Consider the following 22,073-nt stretch of genomic DNA (forward strand, 5'->3'; position numbering starts at 1 on the left):
CGTGAAACAGGCCGGGAGTGGAGCAGAGCTGTGGGAAACAGGCTGGGAGTGGGAGCAGAGCTGTGGGAAACAGGCTGGGATTGGAGCAGAGCAGCGTGAAAAGGCCGGGAGTGAAGCAAAGCTTTGTGAAACAGGCCGGGAGTGGAGCAGAGCTATGTGTGAAACAGGACGCGAGCAGTGCAGTGGGAAACAGGCCAGGAGTGGAGCAGAGCAGTGTGAAACAGGCCGCGAGTAGAGCAGAGCAGTGTGAAACAGGCCGGGATTGGAGCAGAGCTGTGTGAAACAGGCCGGAAGTGGAGCAAAGGAGCGTGAAACAGGCCTGAAGTGGAGCAGAGCAGTGTGAACCAGGCTGGGAGAGGAGCAGAGCAGTGTGATACAGGCCGGGAGCAGAGCAGAGCTGTGTGAAACAGGTCGGGAGTGGAGCAGAGCAGTGTGAAAAAGGCCGGAAGTGGAGCAGAGCTGTGGGAAACAGGCCGGGAGTGGAGCAGAGCTGTGGGAAACAGGCCGGGAGTGGAGCAGAGCTGTGCGAAACAGGCCGGGAGTGTAGGAGTGTGAAACAGGCCGGGAGTGGAACAGAGCAGTGTGAAACAGGCTGGGAGTAGAGCAGAGCTGTGTGAAACAGGCCGGGAGTGGAGCAGAGCTTTGGGAAACCTGCCGGGGGTGCAGCAGTGTGAAACAGGCCCGTAGTGGAGCAAAGGAGCGTGAAACAGGCCAGAAGTGGAGCAAAGGAGCGTGATAAAGGCCGGAAGTGGGGCAGAGCTGTGGGAAACAGGCCGGGAGTGGAGCAAAGGAGCGTGAAACAAGCCGGAAGTGGAGCAGAGCTGTGGGAAACAGGCCGGGAGTGGAGCAGAGCTGAGTGAAAAAAGCTGGAAGTGGAACAGAGCTGTGTGAAACAGGCCGGGAGCAGAGCTGTGGGAAACAGGACGGGAGCAGAGCAGAGCTGTGTGAAACAGGCCGGGAGCGGAGCAGAGCTGTGTGAAACAGGCCGGGAGCGGAGTAGAGCTGTGTGAAACAGGCCGGGAGCGGAGCAGGTCTGTGTGAAACACGCCGGGAGTGGAGCAGAGCTGTGTGAAACAGGCGGGAGCAGAGTAGAGCTGTGGGAAACAGGCCAGGAGCAGAGCTGTGTGAAACAGGCTGGGAGTGGAGCAGAGCTGTGTGAAACAGGCCGGGAGCAGAGCAGAGCTGTGGGAAACAGGCCGGGAGTGGAGCAGAGCTGTGGGAAACAGGCCGGGAGTGGTGCAAAGCTGTGTAAAACAGGCCGGGAGTGGAGGAGAGCAGTGGGAAACAAGCCGGGAGTGGAGCAGAGCTGCCTGAAACAGGGCGGGAGTGGAGCAGAGCTGTGTGAAACAGGCCGGAAGTGGAGCAGAGCTGTGGGAAACAGTCCGGGAGTGGAGCAGAGTTGTCGGAAACAGGCCGGAAGTTGAGGAGAGCAGTGGGAAACAAGCCGGGAGAGGAGCAGAGCTGTCTGAAACAGGCCGGGAGTGGAGCAGAGCTGTGTGAAACAGGCCGGGGGTGGAGAAGAGCTGTGTGAAACAGGCCGGAAGTGGTGCAGAGATGTGTGAAACAGGCCGGGAGGGGAGCAGAGCAGTGTGAAAAAGGCCGGGAGTGGAGCAGAGCTGTGTGAAACAGGCCGGGAGTGGAGCAGTGCTGTGTGAAATAGGCCGGGAGCAGAGCTGTGTGAAACAGGCCGGGAGAGGAGCAGAGCTGTGGGAAACAGGCCGGGAGTGGTGCAAAGCTGTGTGAAACACGCCGGGAGTGGAGGAGTGCAGTGGGATACAAGCCGGGAGTGGAGCAGAGCTGCCTGAAACAGGCCGGGAGTGGAGCAGAGCTGTGGGAAACAGTCCGGGAGTGGAGCAGAGTTGTCGGAAACAGGCTGGAATTGGAGGAGAGCAGTGGGAAACAAGCCGGGAGAGGAGCAGAGCTGTCTGAAACAGGTCGGAAGTGGAGCAGAGCTGTGGGAAACAGGCCGGGAGTGGAGCAGAGCTGTGTGAAACAGGCCGGGAGTGGAGCATTGTGAAACAGGCCGCGAGTAGAGCAGAGCTGTCTGAAACAGGCCGGGAGTGGAGCAGAGCTGTGTGAAACAGGCCGGGAGGGGAGCAGAGCTTTGTGAAACATGCCGGGAGTGGAGCAGAGCTTTCTGAAACAGGCCGGGAGTGGACCAGAGCTGTGTGAAACAGGCCGGGGGTGGAGAAGAGCTGTGTGAAACAGGCTGGGAGAGGAGCAGAGCTGGTGCGAAACAGGCCGGGAGTGGAGCAGAGCTGTGCAAAACAGGCCGGGAGTGGTGCAGAGCTGTGTGAAACAGGCCGGGAGTGGAGCAGAGCAGCGTGAAACAGGCCGGAAGTGGAGCAGAGCTGTGGGAAACAGGCCGGGAGTGGAGCAGAGCTGTGTGACGCAGACTGGGAGTGGAGCAGAGCTCTGTGAAACAGACTGGGAGTGGAGCAAAGGAGCGTGAAACATGCCGGAAGTCCAGCAGAGCAGTGGAAAATACGCTGGGAGTGGAGCAGAGCTTTGGGAAACCTGCCGGGGGTGCAGCAGTGTGAAACAGGCCCGTAGTAGAGCAAAGGAGCGTGAAACAGGCCAGAAGTGGAGCAAAGGAGCGTGATAAAGGCCGGAAGTGGGGCAGAGCTGTGGGAAACAGGCCGGGAGTGGAGCAAAGGAGCGTGAAACAAGCCGGAAGTGGAGCAGAGCTGTGGGAAACAGGCCGGGAGTGGAGCAGAGCGGAGTGAAACAAGCTGGAAGTGGAACAGAGCTGTGTGAAACAGGCCGGGAGCAGAGCTGTGGGAAACAGGACGTGAGCAGAGCAGAGCTGTGTGAAACAGGCCGGGAGCGGAGCAGAGCTGTGTGAAACAGGCCGGGAGCAGAGTAGAGCTGTGTGAAACAGGCCGGGAGCAGAGCAGGGCTGTGTGAAACAGGCCGGGAGTGGAGCAGAGCTGTGTGAAACAGGCCGGGAGCAGAGTAGAGCTGTGGGAAACAGGCCAGGAGCAGAGCTGTGTGAAACAGGCTGGGAGTGGAGCAGAGCTGTGTGAAACAGGCCAGGAGCAGAGCAGAGCTGTGGGAAACAGGCCGGGAGTGGAGCAGAGCTGTGGGAAACAGGCCGGGAGTGGAGCAGAGCTGTGTGAAACAGGCCGGTAGTGGAGCAAAGGAACATGAAACAGGCCGGTAGTGGAGCAGAGCTATGTGAAAAAGGACGCGAGCAGAGCTGTGTGAAACAGGCCGCGAGTAGAGCAGAACCATGTGAAACAGGCCAGAATTGGAGCAGAGCTGTGGGAAACAGGCCGTGAGTGGAGTAAAGCAGTGGGAAACAGGCCGGGATTGGAGCAGAGCTGTGGGAAACGGGCCGTGAGTGGAGAAGAGCAGTGGGAAACAGGCCGTGAGTGGAGCCGAGCTGTGGGAAACAGGCCAGGAGTGGAGCAGAGCTGTGGGAAACAGGCCGTGAGTGGAGTAGAGCAGTGGGAAACAGGCCGGAATTGGAGCAGAGCTGTGGGAAACAGGCCGGAATTGGAACAGAGCTGTGGGAAACAGGCCGTGAGTGGAGTAGAGCAGTGGGAAACAGGCCGTGAGTGGAGCAGAGCTATGGGATACAGGCCGGGCGTGGAGCAGAGCTGTGTGAAACAGGCCCGGAGTGGAGCAGAGCAGCGTGAAACAGGCCGGGAGTGGAGCAGAGCTGTGGGAAACAGGCTGGGAGTGGAGCAGAGCTGTGGGAAACAGGCTGGGATTGGAGCAGAGCAGCGTGAAAAGGCCGGGAGTGAAGCAAAGCTGTGTGAAACAGGCCGGGAGTGGAGCAGAGCTGTGTGAAACAGGACGCGAGCAGTGCAGTGGGAAACAGGCCAGGAGTGGAGCAGAGCAGTGTGAAAAAGGCCACGAGTAGAGCAGAGCAGTGTGAAACAGGCCGGGATTGGAGCAGAGCTGTGTGAAACAGGCCGGAAGTGGAGCAAAGGAGCGTGAAACAGGCCTGAAGTGGAGCAGAGCAGTGTGAACCAGGCTGGGAGAGGAGCAGAGCAGTGTGATACAGGCCGGGAGCAGAGCAGAGCTGTGTGAAACAGGCCGGGAGTGGAGCAGAGCAGTGTGAAAAAGGCAGGGAGTGGAGCAGAGCTGTGGGAAACAGGCCGGGAGTGGAGCAGAGCTGTGCGAAACAGGCCGGGAGTGTAGGAGTGTGAAACAGGCCGGGAGTGGAACAGAGCAGTGTGAAACAGGCTGGGAGTAGAGCAGAGCTGTGTGAAACAGGCCGGGAGTGGAGCAGAGCTGTGGGAATCAGGCCGGGAGTGGAGCAGAGCTGTGGGAAACAGGCCGGGAGTGGAGCAGAGCTATGTGAAACAGGCCGGGAGTGGCGCAGAGCTGTGGGAAAGAGGCCGGGAGTGGAGCAGAGCTGTGGGAAACAGGCCGGGAGTGGAGCAGAGCTGTGGGAAACAGGCCGGGAGTGGAGCAGAGCTGTGTGAAACAGGCCGGGAGTGGAGCAGAGCTGCCTGAAACAGGGCGGGAGTGGAGCAGAGCTGTGTGAAACAGGCCGGAAGTGGAGCAGAGCTGTGGGAAACAGGCCGGGAGTGGAGCAGAGTTGTCGGAAACAGGCCGGAAGTTGAGGAGAGCAGTGGGAAACAAGCCGGGAGAGGAGCAGAGCTGTCTGAAACAGGCCGGGAGTGGAGCAGAGCTGTGTGAAACAGGCCGGGAGTGGAGCAGAGCAGCGTGAAACAGGCCGGAAGTGGAGCAGAGCTGTGGGAAACAGGCCGGGAGTGGAGCAGAGCTGTGTGACGCAGACTGGGAGTGGAGCAGAGCTCTGTGAAACAGACTGGGAGTGGAGCAAAGGAGCGTGAAACATGCCGGAAGTCCAGCAGAGCAGTGGAAAATAGGCTGGGAGTGGAGCAGAGCTTTGGGAAACCTGCCGGGGGTGCAGCAGTGTGAAACAGGCCCGTAGTAGAGCAAAGGAGCGTGAAACAGGCCAGAAGTGGAGCAAAGGAGCGTGATAAAGGCCGGAAGTGGGGCAGAGCTGTGGGAAACAGGCCGGGAGTGGAGCAAAGGAGCGTGAAACAAGCCGGAAGTGGAGCAGAGCTGTGGGAAACAGGCCGGGAGTGGAGCAGAGCGGAGTGAAACAAGCTGGAAGTGGAACAGAGCTGTGTGAAACAGGCCGGGAGCAGAGCTGTGGGAAACAGGACGTGAGCAGAGCAGAGCTGTGTGAAACAGGCCGGGAGCGGAGCAGAGCTGTGTGAAACAGGCCGGGAGCAGAGTAGAGCTGTGTGAAACAGGCCGGGAGCAGAGCAGGGCTGTGTGAAACAGGCCGGGAGTGGAGCAGAGCTGTGTGAAACAGGCCGGGAGCAGAGTAGAGCTGTGGGAAACAGGCCAGGAGCAGAGCTGTGTGAAACAGGCTGGGAGTGGAGCAGAGCTGTGTGAAACAGGCCAGGAGCAGAGCAGAGCTGTGGGAAACAGGCCGGGAGTGGAGCAGAGCTGTGGGAAACAGGCCGGGAGTGGAGCAGAGCTGTGTGAAACAGGCCGGTAGTGGAGCAAAGGAACATGAAACAGGCCGGTAGTGGAGCAGAGCTATGTGAAAAAGGACGCGAGCAGAGCTGTGTGAAACAGGCCGCGAGTAGAGCAGAACCATGTGAAACAGGCCAGAATTGGAGCAGAGCTGTGGGAAACAGGCCGTGAGTGGAGTAGAGCAGTGGGAAACAGGCCGGGATTGGAGCAGAGCTGTGGGAAACGGGCCGTGAGTGGAGAAGAGCAGTGGGAAACAGGCCGTGAGTGGAGCTGAGCTGTGGGAAACAGGCCAGGAGTGGAGCAGAGCTGTGGGAAACAGGCCGTGAGTGGAGTAGAGCAGTGGGAAACAGGCCGGAATTGGAGCAGAGCTGTGGGAAACAGGCCGGAATTGGAACAGAGCTGTGGGAAACAGGCCGTGAGTGGAGTAGAGCAGTGGGAAACAGGCCGTGAGTGGAGCAGAGCTATGGGATACAGGCCGGGCGTGGAGCAGAGCTGTGTGAAACAGGCCCGGAGTGGAGCAGAGCAGCGTGAAACAGGCCGGGAGTGGAGCAGAGCTGTGGGAAACAGGCTGGGAGTGGAGCAGAGCTGTGGGAAACAGGCTGGGATTGGAGCAGAGCAGCGTGAAAAGGCCGGGAGTGAAGCAAAGCTGTGTGAAACAGGCCGGGAGTGGAGCAGAGCTGTGTGAAACAGGACGCGAGCAGTGCAGTGGGAAACAGGCCAGGAGTGGAGCAGAGCAGTGTGAAAAAGGCCACGAGTAGAGCAGAGCAGTGTGAAACAGGCCGGGATTGGAGCAGAGCTGTGTGAAACAGGCCGGAAGTGGAGCAAAGGAGCGTGAAACAGGCCTGAAGTGGAGCAGAGCAGTGTGAACCAGGCTGGGAGAGGAGCAGAGCAGTGTGATACAGGCCGGGAGCAGAGCAGAGCTGTGTGAAACAGGCCGGGAGTGGAGCAGAGCAGTGTGAAAAAGGCAGGGAGTGGAGCAGAGCTGTGGGAAACAGGCCGGGAGTGGAGCAGAGCTGTGCGAAACAGGCCGGGAGTGTAGGAGTGTGAAACAGGCCGGGAGTGGAACAGAGCAGTGTGAAACAGGCTGGGAGTAGAGCAGAGCTGTGTGAAACAGGCCGGGAGTGGAGCAGAGCTGTGGGAATCAGGCCGGGAGTGGAGCAGAGCTGTGGGAAACAGGCCGGGAGTGGAGCAGAGCTATGTGAAACAGGCCGGGAGTGGCGCAGAGCTGTGGGAAAGAGGCCGGGAGTGGAGCAGAGCTGTGGGAAACAGGCCGGGAGTGGAGCAGAGCTGTGGGAAACAGGCCGGGAGTGGAGCAGAGCTGTGTGAAACAGGCCGGGAGTGGAGCAGAGCTGCCTGAAACAGGGCGGGAGTGGAGCAGAGCTGTGTGAAACAGGCCGGAAGTGGAGCAGAGCTGTGGGAAACAGTCCGGGAGTGGAGCAGAGTTGTCGGAAACAGGCCGGAAGTTGAGGAGAGCAGTGGGAAACAAGCCGGGAGAGGAGCAGAGCTGTCTGAAACAGGCCGGGAGTGGAGCAGAGCTGTGTGAAACAGGCCGGGAGTGGAGAAGAGCTGTGTGAAACAGGTCGGAAGTGGAGCAGAGCTGTGTGAAACAGGCCGGGAGTGGAGCAGTGCTGTGTGAAATAGGCCGGGAGCAGAGCTGTGTGAAACAGGCCGGGAGAGGAGCAGAGCTGTGGGAAACAGGCCGGGAGTGGTGCAAAGCTGTGTGAAACACGCCGGGAGTGGAGGAGTGCAGTGGGATACAAGCCGGGAGTGGAGCAGAGCTTCCTGAAACAGGCCGGGAGTGGAGCAGAGCTGTGGGAAACAGTCCGGGAGTGGAGCAGAGTTGTCGGAAACAGGCCGGAAGTGGAGGAGAGCTGTGGGAAACAGGCCGGGAGTGGAGCAGAGCTGTGTGAAACAGGCCGGGAGTGGAGCATTGTGAAACAGGCCGCGAGTAGAGCAGAGCTGTGTGAAACAGGCCGGGAGTGGAGCAGAGCTGTGTGAAACAGGCCGGGAGGAGAGCAGAGCTGTGTGAAACATGCCGGGAGTGGAGCAGAGCTGTGTGAAACAGGCCGGGGGTGGAGAAGAGCTGTGTTAAACAGGCTGGGAGAGGAGCAGAGCTGTGCGAAACAGGCCGGGAGTGGAGCAGAGCTGTGCAAAACAGACCGGGAGTGGAGCAGAGCTGTGTGAAACAGGCCGGGAGTGGAGCAGAGCAGCGTGAAACAGGCCGGAAGTGGAGCAGAGCTGTGGGAAACTGGCCGGGAGTGGAGCAGAGCTGTGTGACGCAGACTGGGAGTGGAGCAGAGCTCTGTGAAACAGACTGGGAGTGGAGCAAAGGAGCGTGAAACATGCCGGAAGTCCAGCAGAGCAGTGGAAAATAGGCTGGGAGTGGAGCAGAGCTTTGGGAAACCTGCCGGGGGTGCAGCAGTGTGAAACAGGCCCGTAGTGGAGCAAAGGAGCGTGAAACAGGCCAGAAGTGGAGCAAAGGAGCGTGATAAAGGCCGGAAGTGGGGCAGAGCTGTGGGAAACAGGCCGGGAGTGGAGCAAAGGAGCGTGAAACAAGCCGGAAGTGGAGCAGAGCTGTGGGAAACAGGCCGGGAGTAGAGCAGAGCTGAGTGAAACAAGCTGGAAGTGGAACAGAGCTGTGTGAAACAGGCCGGGAGCAGAGCTGTGGGAAACAGGACGGGAGCAGAGCAGAGCTGTGTGAAACAGGCCGGGAGCGGAGCAGAGCTGTGTGAAACAGGCCGGGAGCAGAGTAGAGCTGTGTGAAACAGGCCGGGAGCAGAGCAGGGCTGTGTGAAACAGGCCGGGAGTGGAGCAGAGCTGTGTGAAACAGGCCGGGAGCAGAGTAGAGCTGTGGGAAACAGGCCAGGAGCAGAGCTGTGTGAAACAGGCTGGGAGTGGAGCAGAGCTGTGTGAAACAGGCCAGGAGCAGAGCGGAGCTGTGGGAAACAGGCCGGGAGTGGAGCAGAGCTGTGGGAAACAGGCCGTGAGTGGAGCAGAGCTGTGTGAAACAGGCCGGTAGTGGAGCAAAGGAGCATGAAACAGGCCGGTAGTGGAGCAGAGCTGTGTGAAAAAGGACGCGAGCAGAGCTGTGTGAAACAGGCCGCGAGTAGAGCAGAACCGTGGGAAACAGGCCGTGAGTGGAGTAGAGCAGTGGGAAACAGGCCGGGATTGGAGCAGAGCTGTGGGAAACAGGCCGTGAGTGGAGAAGAGCAGTGGGAAACAGGCCGTGAGTGGAGCCGAGCTTTGGGAAACAGGCCGGGAGTGGAGCAGAGCTGTGGGAAACAGGCCGTGAGTGGAGTAGAGCAGTGGGAAACAGGCCGGAATTGGAGCAGAGCTGTGGGAAACAGGCCGGAATTGGAACAGAGCTGTGGGAAACAGGCCGTGAGTGGAGCAGAGCTGTGGGAAACAGGCTGGGAGTGGAGCAGAGCTGTGGGAAACAGGCTGGGATTGGAGCAGAGCAGCGTGAAAAGGCCGGGAGTGAAGCAAAGCTTTGTGAAACAGGCCGGGAGTGGAGCAGAGCTATGTGTGAAACAGGACGCGAGCAGTGCAGTGGGAAACAGGCCAGGAGTGGAGCAGAGCAGTGTGAAACAGGCCGCGAGTAGAGCAGAGCAGTGTGAAACAGGCCGGGATTGGAGCAGAGCTGTGTGAAACAGGCCGGAAGTGGAGCAAAGGAGCGTGAAACAGGCCTGAAGTGGAGCAGAGCAGTGTGAACCAGGCTGGGAGAGGAGCAGAGCAGTGTGATACAGGCCGGGAGCAGAGCAGAGCTGTGTGAAACAGGTCGGGAGTGGAGCAGAGCAGTGTGAAAAAGGCCGGAAGTGGAGCAGAGCTGTGGGAAACAGGCCGGGAGTGGAGCAGAGCTGTGGGAAACAGGCCGGGAGTGGAGCAGAGCTGTGCGAAACAGGCCGGGAGTGTAGGAGTGTGAAACAGGCCGGGAGTGGAACAGAGCAGTGTGAAACAGGCTGGGAGTAGAGCAGAGCTGTGTGAAACAGGCCGGGAGTGGAGCAGAGCTGTGGGAAACAGTCCGGGAGTGGAGCAGAGTTGTCGGAAACAGGCTGGAATTGGAGGAGAGCAGTGGGAAACAAGCCGGGAGAGGAGCAGAGCTGTCTGAAACAGGCCGGTAGTGGAGCAGAGCTGTGTGAAACAGGTCGGAAGTGGAGCAGAGCTGTGGAAAACAGGCCGGGAGTGGAGCAGAGCTGTGTGAAACAGGCCGGGAGTGGAGCATTGTGAAACAGGCCGCGAGTAGAGCAGAGCTGTCTGAAACAGGCCGGGAGTGGAGCAGAGCTGTGTGAAACAGGCCGGGAGGGGAGCAGAGCTTTGTGAAACATGCCGGCAGTGGAGCAGAGCTTTCTGAAACAGGCCGGGAGTGGACCAGAGCTGTGTGAAACAGGCCGGGGGTGGAGAAGAGCTGTGTGAAACAGGCTGGGAGAGGAGCAGAGCTGTGCGAAACAGGCCGGGAGTGGAGCAGAGCTGTGCAAAACAGGCCGGGAGTGGTGCAGAGCTGTGTGAAACAGGCCGGGAGTGGAGCAGAGCAGCGTGAAACAGGCCGGAAGTGGAGCAGAGCTGTGGGAAACAGGCCGGGAGTGGAGCAGAGCTGTGTGACGCAGACTGGGAGTGGAGCAGAGCTCTGTGAAACAGACTGGGAGTGGAGCAAAGGAGCGTGAAACATGCCGGAAGTCCAGCAGAGCAGTGGAAAATAGGCTGGGAGTGGAGCAGAGCTTTGGGAAACCTGCCGGGGGTGCAGCAGTGTGAAACAGGCCCGTAGTGGAGCAAAGGAGCGTGAAACAGGCCAGAAGTGGAGCAAAGGAGCGTGATAAAGGCCGGAAGTGGGGCAGAGCTGTGGGAAACAGGCCGGGAGTGGAGCAAAGGAGCGTGAAACAAGCCGGAAGTGGAGCAGAGCTGTGGGAAACAGGCCGGGAGTGGAGCAGAGCGGAGTGAAACAAGCTGGAAGTGGAACAGAGCTGTGTGAAACAGGCCGGGAGCAGAGCTGTGTGAAACAGGCCGCGAGTAGAGCAGAACCATGTGAAACAGGCCAGAATTGGAGCAGAGCTGTGGGAAACAGGCCGTGAGTGGAGTAGAGCAGTGGGAAACAGGCCGGGATTGGAGCAGAGCTGTGGGAAACGGGCCGTGAGTGGAGAAGAGCAGTGGGAAACAGGCCGTGAGTGGAGCCGAGCTGTGGGAAACAGGCCAGGAGTGGAGCAGAGCTGTGGGAAACAGGCCGTGAGTGGAGTAGAGCAGTGGGAAACAGGCCGGAATTGGAGCAGAGCTGTGGGAAACAGGCCGGAATTGGAACAGAGCTGTGGGAAACAGGCCGTGAGTGGAGTAGAGCAGTGGGAAACAGGCCGTGAGTGGAGCAGAGCTATGGGATACAGGCCGGGCGTGGAGCAGAGCTGTGTGAAACAGGCCCGGAGTGGAGCAGAGCAGCGTGAAACAGGCCGGGAGTGGAGCAGAGCTGTGGGAAACAGGCTGGGAGTGGAGCAGAGCTGTGGGAAACAGGCTGGGATTGGAGCAGAGCAGCGTGAAAAGGCCGGGAGTGAAGCAAAGCTGTGTGAAACAGGCCGGGAGTGGAGCAGAGCTGTGTGAAACAGGACGCGAGCAGTGCAGTGGGAAACAGGCCAGGAGTGGAGCAGAGCAGTGTGAAAAAGGCCGCGAGTAGAGCAGAGCAGTGTGAAACAGGCCGGGATTGGAGCAGAGCTGTGTGAAACAGGCCGGAAGTGGAGCAAAGGAGCGTGAAACAGGCCTGAAGTGGAGCAGAGCAGTGTGAACCAGGCTGGGAGAGGAGCAGAGCAGTGTGATACAGGCCGGGAGCAGAGCAGAGCTGTGTGAAACAGGCCGGGAGTGGAGCAGAGCAGTGTGAAAAAGGCCGGAAGTGGAGCAGAGCTGTGGGAAACAGGCCGGGAGTGGAGCAGAGCTGTGGGAAACAGGCCGGGAGTGGAGCAGAGCTGTGCGAAACAGGCCGGGAGTGTAGGAGTGTGAAACAGGCCGGGAGTGGAACAGAGCAGTGTGAAACAGGCTGGGAGTAGAGCAGAGCTGTGTGAAACAGGCCGGGAGTGGAGCAGAGCTGTGGGAATCAGGCCGGGAGTGGAGCAGAGCTGTGGGAAACAGGCCGGGAGTGGAGCAGAGCTATGTGAAACAGGCCGGGAGTGGCGCAGAGCTGTGGGAAAGAGGCCGGGAGTGGAGCAGAGCTGTGGGAAACAGGCCGGGAGTGGAGCAGAGCTGTGGGAAACAGGCCGGGAGTGGAGCAGAGCTGTGTGAAACAGGCCGGGAGTGGAGCAGAGCTGCCTGAAACAGGGCGGGAGTGGAGCAGAGCTGTGTGAAACAGGCCGGAAGTGGAGCAGAGCTGTGGGAAACAGTCCGGGAGTGGAGCAGAGTTGTCGGAAACAGGCCGGAAGTTGAGGAGAGCAGTGGGAAACAAGCCGGGAGAGGAGCAGAGCTGTCTGAAACAGGCCGGGAGTGGAGCAGAGCTGTGTGAAACAGGCCGGGAGTGGAGAAGAGCTGTGTGAAACAGGTCGGAAGTGGTGCAGAGATGTATGAAACAGGCCGGGAGGGGAGCAGAGCAGTGTGAAAAAGGCCGGGAGTGGAGCAGAGCTGTGTGAAACAGGCCGGGAGTGGAGCAGTGCTGTGTGAAATAGGCCGGGAGCAGAGCTGTGTGAAACAGGCCGGGAGAGGAGCAGAGCTGTGGGAAACAGGCCGGGAGTGGTGCAAAGCTGTGTGAAACACGCCGGGAGTGGAGGAGTGCAGTGGGATACAAGCCGGGAGTGGAGCAGAGCTTCCTGAAACAGGCCGGGAGTGGAGCAGAGCTGTGGGAAACAGTCCGGGAGTGGAGCAGAGTTGTCGGAAACAGGCCGGAAGTGGAGGAGAGCTGTGGGAAACAGGCCGGGAGTGGAGCAGAGCTGTGTGAAACAGGCCGGGAGTGGAGCATTGTGAAACAGGCCGCGAGTAGAGCAGAGCTGTGTGAAACAGGCCGGGAGTGGAGCAGAGCTGTGTGAAACAGGCCGGGAGGAGAGCAGAGCTGTGTGAAACATGCCGGGAGTGGAGCAGAGCTGTGTGAAACAGGCCGGGGGTGGAGAGGAGCTGTGTGAAACAGGTCGGGAGTGGAGCAGAGCAGTGTGAAAAAGGCCGGAAGTGGAGCAGAGCTGTGGGAAACAGGCCGGGAGTGGAGCAGAGCTGTGGGAAACAGGCCGGGAGTGGAGCAGAGCTCTGCGAAACAGGCCGGGAGTGTAGGAGTGTGAAACAGGCCGGGAGTGGAACAGAGCAGTGTGAAACAGGCTGGGAGTAGAGCAGAGCTGTGTGAAACAGGCCGTGAGTGGAGCAGAGCTGTGGGAAACAGACCGAGAGTGGAGCAGAGCTGTGGGAAACACGCCGGGAGTGGAGCAGAGCTATGTGAAACAGGCCGGGAGTGGCGCAGAGCTGTGGGAAAGAGGCCGGGAGTGGAGCAGAGCTGTGGGAAACAGGCCGGGAGTGGAGCAGAGCTGTGGGAAACAGGCCGGGAGTGGAGCAGAGCTGTGTGAAACAGGCCGGGAGTGGAGCAGAGCTGTGTGAAACAGGCCGGGAGTGGAGCAGTGTGAATCAGGGCGGGAGTGGAGCAGAACTGTGGGAAACAGGCCGGGAGTGGAGCAGAGCTGTGTGAAACAGGCCGGGAGTGGAGCAGAGCTGTGGGAAACAGGCCGGGAGTGGAGCAGAGCTATGTGAAACAGGCCGGGAGTGGAGCAGAGCTTTAGGAAACAGGCCGGGAGTGGAGCAGAGCTGTGTGAAACAGGCCGGCAGTGGAACAGAGCTGTGTGAAACAGGCCGGGAGCAGAGCAGTTTGAAACAGGCCGGGAGTGGAGCAGAGCTGTGGGAAACAGGCCGGGAGTGGTGCAAAGCTCTGTGAAACAGACCGGGAGTGGAGGAGAGCAGTGGGAAACAAGCCGGGAGTGGAGCAGAGCTGCCTGAAACAGGCCGGGAGTGGAGCAGAGCTGTGTGAAACAGGCCGGAAGTGGAGCAGAGCTGTGGGAAACAGGCCGGGAGTGGAGCAGAGCTGTGTGAAACAGGCCGGGAGTGAAGCAGTGCTGTGTGAAATAGGCCGGGAGCAGAGGAGTGTGAAACAGGCCGGGAGAGGAGCCGAGCTGTGGGAAACAGGCTGGGAGTGGAGCAGAGCTGTGGGAAACAGGCCGGGAGTGGAGCAGAGCTGTGCGAAACAGGCCGGGAGTGTAGGAGTGTGAAACAGGCCGGGAGTGGAACAGAGCAGTGTGAAACAGGCTGGGAGTAGAGCAGAGCTGTGTGAAAGAGGCCGGGAGTGGAGCAGAGCTGTGGGAAACAGGCCGGGAGTGGAGCAGAGCTGTGGGAAACAGGCCGGGAGTGGAGCAGAGCTATGTGAAACAGGCCGGGAGTGGCGCAGAGCTGTGGGAAAGAGGCCGGGAGTGGAGCAGAGCTGTGGGAAACAGGCCGGGAGTGGAGCAGAGCTGTGGGAAACAGGCCGGGAGTGGAGCAGAGCTGTGTGAAACAGGCCGGGAGTGGAGCAGCGCTGTGTGAAACAGGCCGGGAGTGGAGCAGTGTGAAACAGGCCGGGAGTGGAGCAGAACTGTCGGAAACAGGCCGGGAGTGGAGCAGAGCTGTGTGAAACAGGCCGGGAGTGGAGCAGAGCTGTGGGAAACAGGCCGGGAGTGGAGCAGAGCTATGTGAAACAGGCCGGGAGTGGAGCAGAGCTGTGTGAAACAGGCCGGGAGTGGAGCAGAGCTGTGTGAAACAGGCCGGGAGTGGAGCAGAGCTGTGTGAAACAGGCCGGGAGCAGAGCAGTTTGAAACAGGCCGGGAGTGGAGCAGAGCTGTGGGAAACAGGCCGGGAGTGGTGCAAAGCTGTGTGAAACAGACCGGGAGTGGAGGAGAGCTGTGGGAAACAAGCCGGGAGTGGAGCAGAGATGTGTGAAACAGGCCGGGAGGGGAGCAGAGCAGTGTGAAAAAGGCCGGGAGTGGAGCAGAGCTGTGTGAAACAGGCCGGGAGTGGAGCAGTGCTGTGTGAAATAGGCCGGGAGCAGAGCTGTGTGAAACAGGCCGGGAGAGGAGCAGAGCTGTGGGAAACAGGCCGGGAGTGGTGCAGAGCTGTGTGAAACAGGCCGGGAGCAGAGCAGTTTGAAACAGGCCGGGAGTGGAGCAGAGCTGTGGGAAACAGGCCGGGAGTGGTGCAGAGCTGTGTGAAATAAGCCGGGAGCAAAGGAGCGTGAAACAGGCCAGAAGTGGAGCAGAGCAGTGTGAAACAGGCCATGAGTGGAGCAGAGCTGTGCGAAACTGGCTGGAAGTGGAGCAGAGCTGTGTGAAACAGGCTGGAAGTGGAGCAGAGCTGTGTGAAACAGGCTGGAAGTTGAGCAGAGCTGTGTGAAACAGGCTGGTAGAGGAGCAGAGCTGTGTGAATCAGGCCGGGAGTGCAGCAAAGGAGCGTGAAACAGGCAGCGAGTGGAGCAGAGCTGTGGGAAACAGGCCGGGAGTGGAGCAAAGGAGCGTGAAACCGGCCGGGAGTGGAGCAGAGCTGTGGGAAACAGGCCGGGAGAGGAGCAGAGCTGTGGGAAACCGGCCAGGAGTGGAGCAGAGCTGTGGGAAACAGGCCGGAAGTGGAGCAGAGCTGTGGGAAACAGGCCGGGAATGGACCAGAGCTGTGGGAAACAGGCCGGGAGTGGCGCAGTGTGAAACAGACCGGGAGTGGAGCAGAGCTGTGGGAAACAGACCGGGAGCAGAGCAGAGCTGTGGGAAACAGGCCGGGAGTGGATCAGAGCAGCGGAAAACAGGCCGGGAGTGGCGCAGTGTGAAACAAGCTGGGAGTGGAGCAGCGCTGTGGGAAACAGGCCGGGAGCAGAGCAGAGCTGTGGGAAACAGGCCGGGAGTGGAGCAGAGCAGCGTGAAACAGGCCGGGAGTGGAGCAGAGCTGAGTGAAACAGGCTGGGAGCGGAGCAGAGCTGTGAGAAACAGGCCGGGAGTGAAGCAGTGCCTTGTGAAACAGGCCGGGAGCAGAGGTGTGTGAAACAGGCCGGGAGAGGAGCAGAGCTGTGGGAAACAGGCTGGGAGTGGTGCAAAGCTGTGTAAAACAGGCCGGGAGTGGAGGAGAGCAGTGGGAAACAAGCCGGGAGTGGAGCAGAGCTGCCTGAAACAGGCCGGGAGTGGAGCAGAGCTGTGTGAAACAGGCCGGCAGTGGAGCAGAGCTGTGGGAAACAGTCCGGGAGTGGAGCAGAGTTGTCGGAAACAGGCCGGAAGTTGAGGAGAGCAGTGGGAAACAAGCCGGGAGAGGAGCAGAGCTGTCTGAAACAGGCCGGGAGTGGAGCAGAGCTGTGTGAAACAGGCCGGGAGTGGAGAAGAGCTGTGGGAAACAGGCCGGGAGTGGCGCAGTGTGAAACAGAGCGGGAGTGGAGCAGAGCTGTGGGAAACAGACCGGGAGCAGAGCAGAGCTGTGGGAAACAGGCCGGGAGTGGATCAGAGCAGCGGAAAACAGGCCGGGAGTGGCGCAGTGTGTAACAAGCTGGGAGTGGAGCAGCGCTGTGGGAAACAGGCCGGGAGTGGAGCAGAGCAGCGTGAAACAGGCCGGGAGTGGAGCAGAGCTGAGTGAAACAGGCTGGGAGTGGAGCAGAGCTGTGAGAAACAGGCCGGGAGTGGAGCAGAGCTGAGTTAACCAGGCCGGGAGTGGAGCAGAGCTGTGGGAAACAGGACGGGAGCGGAGCAGAGCTGTGGGAAACAGGCCGGGAGTGGAGCCGTGCTGTGTGAATTAGGCCGGGAGCAGAGCTGTGTGAAACAGGCCGGGAGAGGAGCAGAGCTGTGGGAAGCAGGCCGGGAGTGGTGCAAAGCTGTGTGAAACAGGCCGGGAGTGGAGGAGAGCAGTGGGATACAAGCCGGGAGTGGAGCAGAGCTGCCTGAAACTGGCCGGGAGTGGAGCAGAGCTGTGGGAAACAGTCCGGGAGTGGAGCAGAGTTGTCGGAAACAGGCCGGAAGTGGAGGAGAGCAGTGGGAAACAAGCCGGGAGAGGAGCAGAGCTGTCTGAAGCAGGCCGGTAGTGGAGCAGAGCTGTGTGAAACAGGTCGGAAGTGGAGCAGAGCTGTTGGAAACAGGCCGGGAGTGGAGCAGAGCTGTGTGAAACAGGCCGGGAGTGGAGCATTGTGAAACAGGCCGCGAGTAGAGCAGAGCTGTGTGAAACAGGCCTGGAGTGGAGCAGAGCTGTGTCAAACAGGCCGGGAGGGGAGCAGAGCTGTGTGAAACAGGCCGGCAGTGGAGCAGAGCTGTGTGAAACAGGCCGGGAGTGGAGAAGAGCTGTATGAAACAGGCCGGGAGAGGAACAGAGCTGTGTGAAACAGGCCGGGAGTGGAGCAGAGCTGTGTCAAACACGCCGGGAGAGGAGCAGAGCTGTGTGAAACAGGCCAGGAGTGGAGCAGAGCTGTGCGAAACAGCCGGGAGTGGAGCAGAGCTGTGCGAAACAGGCCGGGAGTGGAGCAGAGCTGTGTGAAACAGGCCGGGAGTGAAGCAGTGCTGTGTGAAATAGGCCGGGAGCAGAGGTGTGTGAAACAGGCAGGGAGAGGAGCCGAGCTGTGGGAAACAGGCTGGGAGTGGTGCAAAGCTGTGTAAAACAGGCCGGGAGTGGAGCAGAGCAGCGTGAAACAGGGCGGGAGTGGAGCAGAGCTGTGGGAAACAGTCCGGGAGTGGAGCAGAGTTGTCGGAAACAGGCCGGGAGTGGACCAGAGCTGTGTGAAACAGGCCGGGGGTGGAGAAGAGCTGTGTGAAACAGGCTGGGAGTGGAGCAGAGCTCTGTGAAACAGACTGGGAGTGGAGCAAAGGAGCGTGAAACATGCCGGAAGTCCAGCAGAGCAGTGGAAAATAGGCTGGGAGTGGAGCAGAGCTTTGGGAAACCTGCCGGGGGTGCAGCAGTGTGAAACAGGCCCGTAGTGGAGCAAAGGAGCGTGAAACAGGCCAGAAGTGGAGCAATGGAGCGTGATAAAGGCCGGAAGTGGGGCAGAGCTGTGGGAAACAGGCCGGGAGTGGAGCAAAGGAGCGTGAAACAAGCCGGAAGTGGAGCAGAGCTGTGGGAAACAGGCCGGGAGTGGAGCAGAGCTGAGTGAAACAAGCTGGAAGTGGAACAGAGCTGTGTGAAACAGGCTGGGAGCAGAGCTGTGGGAAACAGGACGGGAGCAGAGCAGAGCTGTGTGAAACAGGCCGGGAGCAGAGTAGAGCTGTGTGAAACGGGCCGGGAGCAGAGCAGGGCTGTGTGAAACAGGCCGGGAGCGGAGCAGAGCTGTGTGAAACAGGCCGGGAGCAGAGCTGTGTGAAACAGGCCGGGAGAGGAGCAGAGCTGTGGGAAACAGGCCGGGAGTGGTGCAAAGCTGTGTGAAACACGCCGGGAGTGGAGGAGTGCAGTGGGATACAAGCCGGGAGTGGAGCAGAGCTGCCTGAAACAGGCCGGGAGTGGAGCAGAGCTGTGGGAAACAGTCCGGGAGTGGAGCAGAGTTGTCGGAAACAGGCCGGAAGTGGAGGAGAGCTGTGGGAAACAGGCCGGGAGTGGAGCAGAGCTGTGTGAAACAGGCCGGGAGTGGAGCATTGTGAAACAGGCCGCGAGTAGAGCAGAGCTGTGTGAAACAGGCCGGGAGTGGAGCAGAGCTGTGTGAAACAGGCCGGGAGGGGAGCAGAGCTGTGTGAAACATGCCGGGAGTGGAGCAGAGCTGTGTGAAACAGGCCGGGGGTGGAGAAGAGCTGTGTGAAACAGGCTGGGAGAGGAGCCGAGCTGTGGGAAACAGGCCGGGAGTGGAGCAGAGCTGTGCAAAACAGGCCGGGAGTGGAGCAGAGCTGTGTGAAACAGGCCGGGAGTGGAGCAGAGCAGCGTGAAACAGGCCGGAAGTGGAGCAGAGCTGTGGGAAACAGGCCGGGAGTGGAGCAGAGCTGTGTGACGCAGACTGGGAGTGGAGCAGAGCTCTGTGAAACAGACTGGGAGTGGAGCAAAGGACCGTGAAACATGCCGGAAGTCCAGCAGAGCAGTGGAAAATAGGCTGGGAGTGGATCAGAGCTTTGGGAAACCTGCCGGGGGTGCAGCAGTGTGAAACAGGCCCGTAGTGGAGCAAAGGAGCGTGAAACAGGCCAGAAGTGGAGCAAAGGAGCGTGATAAAGGCCGGAAGTGGGGCAGAGCTGTGGGAAACAGGCCGGGAGTGGAGCAAAGGAGCGTGAAACAAGCCGGAAGTGGAGCAGAGCTGTGGGAAACAGGCCGGGAGTGGAGCAGAGCTGAGTGAAACAAGCTGGAAGTGGAACAGAGCTGTGTGAAACAGGCCGGGAGCAGAGCTGTGGGAAACAGGACGGGAGCAGAGCAGAGCTGTGTGAAACAGGCCGGGAGCGGAGCAGAGCTGTGTGAAACAGGCCGGGAGCAGAGTAGAGCTGTGTGAAACAGGCCGGGAGCAGAGCAGGGCTGTGTGAAACAGGCCGGGAGTGGAGCAGAGCTGTGTGAAACAGGCCGGGAGCAGAGTAGAGCTGTGGGAAACAGGCCAGGAGCAGAGCTGTGTGAAACAGGCTGGGAGTGGAGCAGAGCTGTGTGAAACAGGCCGGGAGCAGAGCAGAGCTGTGGGTAACAGGCCGGGAGTGGAGCAGAGCTGTGGGAAACAGGCCGGTAGTGGAGCAGAGCTGTGTGAAACAGGCCGGTAGTGGAGCAAAGGAGCATGAAACAGGCCGGTAGTGGAGCAGAGCTGTGTGAAAAAGGACGCGAGCAGAGCAGTGTGAAACAGTCCGCGAGTAGAGCAGAACCGTGTGAAACAGGCCGGAATTGGAGCAGAGCTGTGGGAAACAGTCCGTGAGTGGAGTAGAGCAGTGGGAAACAGGCCGGGATTGGAGCAGAGCTGTGTGAAACAGGCCGTGAGTGGAGAAGAGCTGTGTGAAACAGGCCGGGAGAGGAACAGAGCTGTGTGAAACAGGCCGGGAGTGGAGCAGAGCTGTGTCAAACACGCCGGGAGAGGAACAGAGCTGTGTGAAACAGGCCAGGAGTGGAGCAGAGCTGTGCGAAACAGGCCGGGAGTGGAGCAGAGCTGTGTGAAACAGGCCGGGAGTGGAGCAGAGCTGTGTGAAACAGGCCGGGAGTGAAGCAGTGCTGTGTGAAATAGGCCGGGAGCAGAGGTGTGTGAAACAGGCCGGGAGTGGTGCAGAGCTGTGTGAAACAGGCCGGGAGTGGTGCAGAGCTGTGTGAAACAGGCCGGGAGTGGAGCATAGCTGTGTGAAACAGGCCGGGAGTGGTGCAGAGCTGTGTGAAACAGGCCAGGAGTGGTGCAGAGCTGTGTGAAACAGGCTGGGAGTGGTGCAGAGTGAAACATGCCGGGAGTGGAGCAGAGCTGTGGGAAACAGGCCGCGAGTGGAGCAGAGCTGTGTGAAACAGGCCGGGAGTGGTGCAGAGCTGTGTGAAACAGGCCGGGAGCAGAGCAGTTTGAAACAGGCCGGGAGTGGAGCAGAGCTGTGGGAAACAGGCCGGGAGTGGTGCAAAGCTGTGTGAAACAGGCCGGGAGTGGAGGAGTGCAGTGGGATACAAGCCGGGAGTGGAGCAGAGCTGCCTGAAACAGGCCGGGAGTGGAGCAGAGCTGTGGGAAACAGTCCGGGAGTGGAGCAGAGTTGTCGGAAACAGGCCGGAAGTGGAGGAGAGCAGTGGGAAACAAGCCGGGAGAGGAGCAGAGCTGTCTGAAACAGGCCGGTAGTGGAGCAGAGCCGTGTGATACAGGTCAGAAGTGGAGCAGTTCTGTGGGAAACAGGCCGGGAGTGGAGCAGAGCTGTGTGAAACAGGCCAGGAGTGGAGCAATGTGAAACAGGCCGCGAGTAGAGCAGAGCTGTGTGAAACAGGCCGGGAGTGGAGCAGAGCTGGGTGAAACAGGCCGGGAGGGGAGCAGAGCTGTGTGAAACAGGCCGGGAGTGGAGCAGAGCTGTGTGAAACAGGCCGGGAGTGGAGAAGAGCTGTGTGAAACAGGCCGGGAGAGGAACAGAGCTGTGTGAAACAGGCCGGGAGTGGAGCAGAGCTGTGTCAAACACGCCGGGAGAGGAACAGAGCTGTGTGAAACAGGCCAGGAGTGGAGCAGAGCTGTGCGAAACAGGCCGGGAGTGGAGCAGAGCTGTGTGAAACAGGCCGGGAGTGGAGCAGAGCTGTGTGAAACAGGCCGGGAGTGAAGCAGTGCTGTGTGAAATAGGCCGGGAGCAGAGCATTGTGAAGCAGGCCGGTTTTGGAGCAGAGCTGTGGGAAACAGGCCGGGTGTGGAGCAGAGCTGTGGGAAACAGACCGGGAGTGGAGCAGAGCTGTGGGAAACAGACCGGGAGCAGAGAAGAGCTGTGGGAAACAGACCGGGAGCAGAGAAGAGCTGTGTGAAACAGGCCGGGAGTGGAGCAGAGCAGCGGAAAACCGGCCGGGAGTGGCGCAGTGTGAAACAAGCTGGGAGTGGAGCAGAGCTGTGGGAAACAGGCCGGGAGTGGAGCAGAGCAGCGTGTATCAGGACGGGAGTGGAGCAGAGCTGAGTGAAACAGGCCGGGAGTTTAGCAGAGCTGTGGGAAACAGGCCGGGAGTGGAGCAGAGCAGCGTGAAACAGGCCGGAAGTGGAGCAGAGCTGTGTGACGCAGACTGGGAGTGGAGCAGAGCTCTGTGAAACAGACTGGGAGTGGAGCAAAGGAACGTGAAACATGCCGGAAGTCCAGCAGAGCAGTGGAAAATAGGCTGGGAGTGGAGCAGAGCTTTGGGAAACCTGCCGGGGGTGCAGCAGTGTGAAACAGGCCCGTAGTGGAGCAAAGGAGCGTGAAACAGGCCAGAAGTGGAGCAAAGGAGCGTGATAAAGGCCGGAAGTGGGGCAGAGCAGTGGGAAACAGGCCGGGAGTGGAGCAAAGGAGCGTGAAACAAGCCGGAAGTGGAGCAGAGCTGTGGGAAACAGGCTGGGAGTGGAGCAGAGCTGAGTGAAACAAGCTGGAAGTGGAACAGAGCTGTGTGAAACAGGCCGGGAGCAGAGCTGTGGGAAAAAGGACGCGAGCAGAGCAGTGTGACACAGGCCGCGAGTAGAGCAGAACCGTGTGAAACAGGCCGGAATCGGAGCAGAGCTGTGGGAAACAGGCCGTGAGTGGAGTAGAGCAGTGGGAAACAGGCCGGGATTGGAGCAGAGCTGTGGGAAACAGGCCGTGAGTGGAGAAGAGCAGTGGGAAACAGGCCGTGAGTGGAGCCGAGCTGTGGGAAACAGGCCGGGAGTGGAGTAGATCAGTGGGAAACAGGCCGGAATTGGAGCAGAGCTGTGGGAAACAGGCCGTGAGTGGAGTTGAGCAGTGGGAAACAGGCCGGAATTGGAACAGAGCTGTGGGAAACAGGCCGTGAGTGGAGTAGAGCAGTGGGAAACAGGCCGTGAGTGGAGCAGAGCTATGGGAAACAGGCCGGGCGTGGAGCAGAGCTGTGTGAAACAGGCCCGGAGTGGAGCAGAGCAGCGTGAAACAGGCCGGGAGTGGAGCAGAGCTGTGGGAAACAGGCTGGGAGTGGAGCAGAGCTGTGGGAAACAGGCCGGGAGTGGAGCAGAGCTGAGTGAAACAAGCTGGAAGTGGAACAGAGCTGTGTGAAACAGGCCGGGAGCAGAGCAGTGGGAAACAGGACGGGAGCAGAGCAGAGCTGTGTGAAACAGG

The sequence above is a fragment of the Cetorhinus maximus genome, chromosome 14, assembly GCF_964194155.1.
Source record: "Cetorhinus maximus chromosome 14, sCetMax3.hap1.1, whole genome shotgun sequence".
NCBI classification, from domain to species: Eukaryota; Metazoa; Chordata; class Chondrichthyes; order Lamniformes; family Cetorhinidae; genus Cetorhinus; species Cetorhinus maximus.